We start from the raw sequence: 7,832 nt of genomic DNA on the forward strand, positions 1-7,832 counted from the left end.
TTAAGCGACTTGCCCAAGGTCACCAGCTGCTAAGTGGCCAAGTGGCACTTGGACTTCAAGTCTGTGGACTCTGAAGCCTGTGTCCTTTCCACTGTGACACACGGCACCTGCCACAGCCCGAGTTCCCTGGTCCTCTGAGTCTCTCCCTCCCACTTTTCTTTTTTTAATGTTCATTTATTTATTTTTGAGAGACAGACAGAGAGAGAGAGAGGCAGAAAGAGAAGGAGACAGAGAATCTGAAGCAGGCTTCATGCTTTAGCGCAGAGCCCCACGTGGGACTCGAACTTATGAACTATGAGATCATGACCTGAGCCGAAATCCAAAGTCGGCTGCTTAACCGACTAAGCCGGCCGGCACCCCTCTCCCTCCCACTTCTTTTTTTTTTTTTTAATTTTTTTTTAAAGTTTATTTATTTTTGAGACAGAGAGAGACAGAGCATGAACGGGGGAGGGTCAGAGAGAAGGAGACACAGAATCTGAAACAGGCTCCAGGCTCTGAGCTGTCAGCACAGAGCCCAACGCGGGGCTTGAACTCACGGACCGCGAGATCATGACCTGAGCCGAAGTCGGCCGCCTAACCGACTGAGCCACCCAGGCGCCCCTCTCCCTCCCACTTCTAACCAGCCTGAGTTGTACTAGGGCGTGGGGGTGACCACGGCATCTTCAGAACCAGAGAACTAGCCCATTGTCGCGCTCTCTCTCTCTCCCGTCTAGCATGCTGGGGAGCTCAACGAGCGGGCAGCGATCTTCCAGCAGGGGGAGCCTCTCCACCTTGGTGACCCACCCTCTATCGATGGCCATCTCCGGGCAGCTGGGAGTCCGGGGCCTGCGCCCTGCCAGTCCTCCTCCCAGGCCATTTCTCTCTAATCCTCTAACTGCTTCTGACAGCCTTTCAGGCTGCTGGGGAGGAAAGAAGCCCACGTGGCTCGCTCTGCCTGTGCTGCCCCGAGTCAACCTCTCTGCTAACATCCCAGCTTCTTCCCACGCCAGCCCAGCTCCCGAGCCTTCCAAATGGAGTCCCTGTCAGCAGAGGCCAAGGAACTCTGAACAAGGTCCCTAGCTGTGCCGAACATGCCCCTGGCAAAAGTGCCCTGCAAAGACCAACACCTGGGCTTGAATCCCGGCCTTGACTCCTACCGTCTCTGCGACCAGGGAGTGCTCCCAGCCTCCAGCTCCTCATTTGTAACAGCAAATGGTGACAATATAGAATCTGTACTTCCCAGGGTTGTCGTGCAGCCTAAACAGGGAGAGGCATGCCACGCACTGAGAAGGGCCCGGCCAACCATCAGTGCCTGGTAAACAACAGGTTTTGTTACTGTGCCGATTGGCAAGGAGTGAGGCCAAGGGGGGCAGCCCCGTGGAGAAGGCCAGCGGACATATCCTTGGAACCCCATGGCCTCCCCCGTGATTCTAGAATACTACTCTGGCGAGCCCTGAAGTGGAAACACCTGGTCAGCCCAGACAGCCTTCTCAGACCAGCTTCTCAGACCCCCCAGGCCTGGAGTGCCCCCAGCCCACTTTTCATCCCCATAGCACTGATGGCTGGACCACCTGTTCCCTGCATGTGCACAGGTTCACCCTCACCCTGCCCGATAGGGGCTCCTATGGAAGGGACTGGAAAGTTGGCTTTCCGGACACATTGGGGTATCAGCCAGGCTTGTGGGGATGCCCTTCCCTCAGTCCTGCATGGACAGAGCCTCAGCCCGTCTCCCTACTCCCTGGCTCTGTGCCTAGCCCATACAGGCTGAATAAACGTGTGTAGCAACGAACCACGTTCAGACTCCACCAAGGTCCGGGATGCTTAGAGGGCCCTTTACCGTCTCCTTCCTCCTCTTAGGAGCTGTTCTGGTCCAGGAGCCAAGTGTCCCCAGTCATCCCAGGGCATGCCCCAGGGAAGCCCTGCTGGGTCAGGAAAAGGCAAGGGAGTACATATATGTAGGGAGGACAGAGGGACAGGTGGGGACTCATTCATTGATGTGCCTTTTTTTCCAAACTGGGAAATGCAATGGTAGCAAATAGTTGGAAACAGCTACGCATCTCCCACCACACCAAGCACCAGGCCTGCTGCTTCCCTCCCCATACTTCCCCCCATCCCTTACCCGTCCCTCACCCTGACCGCCAAGGACCGTTCTCCCCCCAGATTTCAGCTGGCCCCAACGAGAAACCCACCTGGTCAGCAGACATTCAGACCTGCTCACCTCTCTCCTCTTCCTCAGAGGGAACCTGGCTTTTCATGGTTAAGGAAGGTATGACATCTGGAGGGAGGACTGGACGGCAAGGCTTGGGGTCAGAGGGACTCTGCAACGTGGATCGGTCACACAGGCAGTGTCACGTGCCAACACACAGTCAGCCAGGTGCCACAGGGACCTGCAGGCTGGCAGGCACAAAAGTACACACAGGCTCCCTACCCACCACCGCCCTCCACCAAGCACACGTAAACACACCCTGTCACACAGGCACACAAACACACGGACACACTGGCAAAGGGAAAAATCAAGACGGGGTCCCCCCTTCCTGGGGTCCCATCTCCCCCTCTTAGCCCCTCTGTGCCCCAGCATTCTACATTCTCCAGCTGTCCAGCTCCGTGCTTTGCCCATGTGACTATCCTCCTAGTTGTAGTCTGTCCAACTATTTGGAGTGGGAGTTGGTGGGAGACAGGGAGGGGCAGGACAAAACCTTACCCCTGAGTTCATCCTTAGACCTAACTGAAAAGCCACGGTCCCTCTGAGGTAAAGGAGAGAGGTGAGCAGGCCAAAACCTAAACCCTGCTTTGTGGCTATTTACCCGAGACCAGCCTTGGATACCTCCAAGCCACTATTTCCTACATCCATGCCCGTGACCTGCTGTGGGGCAATTTGGGGCAGGGGCCTGTGGATGGGGGGCCCTGGAATCCGGGCTTGCTGAGGGCCCTTCATACTAGGCTGTCTGCTCCTGCAAGGACAGAGCCTGGGCACGGATGCCAGAGGGGTGGGAAAGGGGCAGGATTTATGGTATTTCCCCTCCAGCTGGAAACAAAGGCAGATTCCTGTGTCCAGTTCCAGCAATCCGGTCCCACCCACCCGCGTGGCTGGAGCTGAAGGAAATCCCGCTGGCCTGCGGCCTCACCCAGCCACTCAGACCCTCTTTCAAACAATCTCTCCCAGCTGGGGCCATTACCAGCTCTCAAATCCTGGGGACCCCCTCCTTGTTCAAATACTAAGCCCTCCCCATTGGGGATGGTCCCCTTAACCCCTCAGACTCTCTCCTCAGGCAGCAAGGGTCCCCTCAGCACCACCCAAGAGCCTACCAGGCCCCCATCCCCTTGCAGGGCAACTCTGCCCACCCTCACCCCACAAATTTGGGATCTGCTTTCCTTTAGGGTGGGCAAAAGTCTCGATGATTCTGGGAACTCCGCTGCCATTCCAAATGCTCAGCCAGACCTTCAGGACACCTCCAGTGATCTTTCAACCTGGCATCCCCCAATAATAAGATGTTCACCTCAGCACGATGTATCTTCCTTTATGGCAGCAAAATTGCAGCTTTAGGAAAGGGTGAAGAGTCTTAATTAGTGAAGAGTCAAGAGATACTGTATGTGGGGGAGTCTGGGTGACTCAGTCAGTGAAGCATCCGGCTTCGGCTCAGGTCATGATCTCACGGTTCGTGGGTTCGAGCCCTGCATTGGGCTCTGTGCTGACAGCTCAGCCTGCTTCAGATTCTGTGTTTCCTGCTCTCTCTGCCCCTCCTCTGCTCTCTCTCTCTCTCTCTCTCTCTCAAAAATGAATAAACTCCAAAAAAAAATTAAAAAAAAAGAAAAAAGAGATACCATGTAGGGAAAAAAAAGACACTATCTGATACCGATAGAATAGGAACTAAAGTTGAATTATTTAAATTTACAAAATAATAACATAATGATCAATAGTTAGAAGAGTGAGAAAAAGAAAAGAATCTAAATGGCCTAAATTCTGAAGCTTTAAGATAATGCCTGCCTGGCTCTGCCGGTAGAGGGTGCGACTCTTGATCTCAGGGTTGTGAGTTCAAGTCCCACCGTGGGTGTAGAGATTACTTAAAAATACAGTCTTAAAAAAAAATGCCCAACGCTTTTGAGTTTAGAGACAGCAGAAAGACAAATACCACACGGTGTCACTTACGTGTGAAATCCAAAAACAAAGACAAACTCATAGAATCCGCGGGTAGAAAAGTGGTTGCCGGGGATGAGGGGAGGGAGACATAGGGAGAGGTTGGTAAAAGGGTACAACTTTCAGCTAGAAGATGAATGAGGTCTGAGGACCTAACGTACAATATGGTGACTACAGTTGATAATACCGTATTGCATAAAATTAGTGGAGAGTATGGAACTGAAGTTCTATTCACCAAAACAACAACAACAACAACAATAACAAGAGATAACTATGAGGGGGTAATGGATGTGTTATTATTTTTTGAATGTTTATTTATTTATTTATTTTTATTTAATTTTTTTAATGTTTTATTTACTTTTGAGAGAGAGAGAGAATCCAAAGACAGGCTCCAGGCTCTGAGCTAGTTGCCAGCACAGAGCCCGACGCGGGGCTCGAACCCACGAACAGCGAGATCGTGCGCTGAGCCTCCCAAGTCGGACACTCAACCGGCTGAGTCACCCAGGTGCCCCCTGATGTGTTATTTTGATGGGAAGAATCCTTGCACAATGTATACGTGTATGAAATCATTTTGATAAACACTTTAAATACCTTACAATTTGACTTGTCAATTATACCTCAATAAAACTGAGGAAAGATGGAGAGAGCTCAGTGCGAATGTATCATTTAGAGTTACCCAGTAAACATCAGAGAAGGGAGTAGTGGAGACTCTGGGAAGGGGGTCAGCCCCAGCAAGAGGGGCCGGGGGTGGGCACAGTTGCTTCTCGTTATCAAGTCCCTCTGCCAGGATCTCATTTCTTCTTTTTTTTTTTTTAATTTTTTTTTTTTCAACGTTTATTTATTTTTGGGACAGAGAGAGACAGAGCATGAACGGGGGAGGGGCAGAGAGAGAGGGAGACACAGAATCGGAAACAGGCTCCAGGCTCTGAGCCACCAGCCCAGAGCCCGACGCGGGGCTCGAACTCACGGACTGCGAGATCGTGACCTGGCTGAAGTCGGACGCTTAACCAACTGCGCCACCCAGGCGCCCCCAGGATCTCATTTCTTTATGTCACCCCGTGCTTATTTGGAATTTTTTGAATTTTTTTTTTTTTTCTTCCAGAATGGTGGCCTCATAGTTCAAAGTCATCTGCAGTGGCTATATATTCATCTGGATAACAAGCCCTCAGGTACCTATCAGTGGACGAGGCAACACATCCTACTCATCTTTGAGCAGGTGGGGAAGCAGAGGCCCTCATCGCACAGCCAAGCCTCTGATCTCCTGACTTCTGGTTCACACTCTTTCTCCTCCCGCACAGCTCGGCCTCCCTCTAGCGCACAACCGGACATCTGTGTGGGTTTTAGAGCTGGTAGGGGACCCTCGCAGAGTGTTTGCTTTTATGCTGAGAACGTGGTAGAGGAGGAACAGTCCGCGCCTTGCCCGGGTTGTGGAGACAAAGGCTCGAGTGCAGACTCCAAGTCCAAGTCTGGACTCTTTCCCCGAGGTGGTGGGGCCGGTTTTCTGGAAGGGTCAGAGCATTGAGGATGCAAGTGGGGAGGGGCAGTCCAGAGGTTGCCGGCCTGCCGAGGTGGAGGTGGTGCTGGAACGGCTTCCCAGCAGAGCCCAGCTGCAGGACAACTGCCCCTGAGGCATTGTGTGGGCACCGCCTGATCTCAGACTGCTGCCCTGACATGCCAACCCTTTCTTAAGAGGTTCCATCCTGAGATGAGTCATCCTGACTGTTCAGGGATAGGCAAGGAGCGGATGAACCCATCTACGGGACATCCTGGAGGAGGTGGGAAGGAAAAGGAAGGTGACTCTGTCCCTCTGAGTCTGGCAATCTGGCCCCTGTCTGCCAGCGTCTTCCTGAGGTGCTGGGTGGGTAGGCCCTAGCTGCCCTCCCCTCCCCCAACCTTAACACCAGCCACATGGCGTTTTTTACCTGAGCTGTAATGACCGGGCCTTAGATCAGACCATTTTCTGAATCTCAGAGCCAAACAAGATAATATGAAGCTGGGCAGGACCTTTGGAAGTACCCGGTTTAAACCCCTCAGTGTACAGAGGAGGAAACTGAGGCCCAGAGAAGGTCCCCGGTTTACTGCTATTTTTAGGACAACATGGTGTTTCTGCTCAGAGCTGAAGGAGACCTAGAGAGATCACTTTTCCCTCCCACTCCAGGCAAAACTCGGGCTTCATCCAGCCCGCAAAGCTCAGACTCTCTTCTCCGTGTTGAATTGATGCACAGACTTCACAGGTATCTGCCCCTCTTCCCTCCTAAAGGAGACCCACAGTTCTTCCTCCTCAGGTAGCGTAACCCTGTTCTGCTGTTTCCATGTCTCTTACATTAGAAAGATTCCCTAGGTTGGCTCCTGTCGCTCTCCCACTCTGCAATTTGAATGAAACAAAGCGCAGCTCACCCTCTGCTAATTCCACCCTCCCCCTCCCCCTCCCCCTCTCCCTCCCCCTTGCTTTTTCTTCCTACTCATCCCGGTGCAGAACTGGCTACATAATTGGTGGGGCCCAGTGCAAAATGAAAACGCGGGGGCCCTTTGTTCAAACATTACTAAGAGTTTCAAGATGGCAACAGCAGAGCATTAAGCCAAGCATGGGGTCCTATGTATCTGCACAGGTTGAATACCCATGAAGTTGGCCCTGCCTTCATGTCAAAAGCGATACGTGAACTCAACACTCGTACATGGTTCTGAAAGTGCAGGTTGTCCGATCTCCCGCCTGCCTGCTGGACTCCACGTCACCTGCCTTCCACAGGTGAGAATATCCTTGAGATTCACCCCACATAGCCTTCCTAGGATCTCCAGGCCTCTCTCTCTGCTTCACACACTATCGGGAAATCCTTCCAAATATCTAAATTCAGATCTCAGCCCTTTCAGCCTGTTTCCTCTTGTTCTGTCCTCACTGAATATGGGGAACAGCTGGTCCTTCTGAGGAATTAATTTTGTAGACTTGGACACAGTTTGTAATTCCTTTTCCCTTTCCTCATTGGGCCTATTCTCCAGGGCTTTCTCCAACTCTGTGTCCCTCCTCCGATGCCTTCCCCAGGTTTTCCGTGTGCTATGGCATGGGTGGGTTCACAAGAAGCTCTAGTGAGCACCAGGCAGGGGCCAGATGGCTCAGTGCTCTAGAGAGGTTGGGGGACTCTAGCAGACTGACAGCCCGTTCCCCAGTGCCCCATTGGGCACCCGTCCTCCTCCTCCAAACTTGACCCCTTCCTAGATAACACCCCCCCACCCCGCCCCTCCCCCATCCCCAGCGGCTCTCACCAGCGACTCAGCCCTAGCCATCTCACTGTTTCCGTCCCCGCTGAGTGTCTCAGACCGAATGCTTCCCTCAGGGAAGCCCCCATTTCCACAGCCCAGAACAGAAATCCAGGGGCTGGGATTGGCAGAAGTTTATCAGAAGCCAATGCAGGGCAGGGGCGGGGGGGGGGGGGCGGGGAGAGTGGGTATGATAGATGGACACGAGGCCACGCTCCGAAGTGGCCGCTATAATCTGAAAGAGCAGATACCGTAATCCCATAGTACTTCCTATTGGCTGCAGGACTCAGCTCGGTCCTGACACTGAAATCTGGGTGTGCCTTGGCTCTGCAATTCACAATGCTCACAAGTTGTGAAGCAGCTGTGGGGTGGGGGCTGGGGAGGGTTTCAGCAGAGGAAGTGAGGTCAGTCAACAACCCATGTCGTCCGAGCCTTGAGCTGATGTCTCCCCCAGCCTCTATTCCCA

This window comes from Prionailurus viverrinus, chromosome B4, assembly GCF_022837055.1.
Source record: "Prionailurus viverrinus isolate Anna chromosome B4, UM_Priviv_1.0, whole genome shotgun sequence".
Taxonomy (NCBI): Eukaryota; Metazoa; Chordata; class Mammalia; order Carnivora; family Felidae; genus Prionailurus; species Prionailurus viverrinus.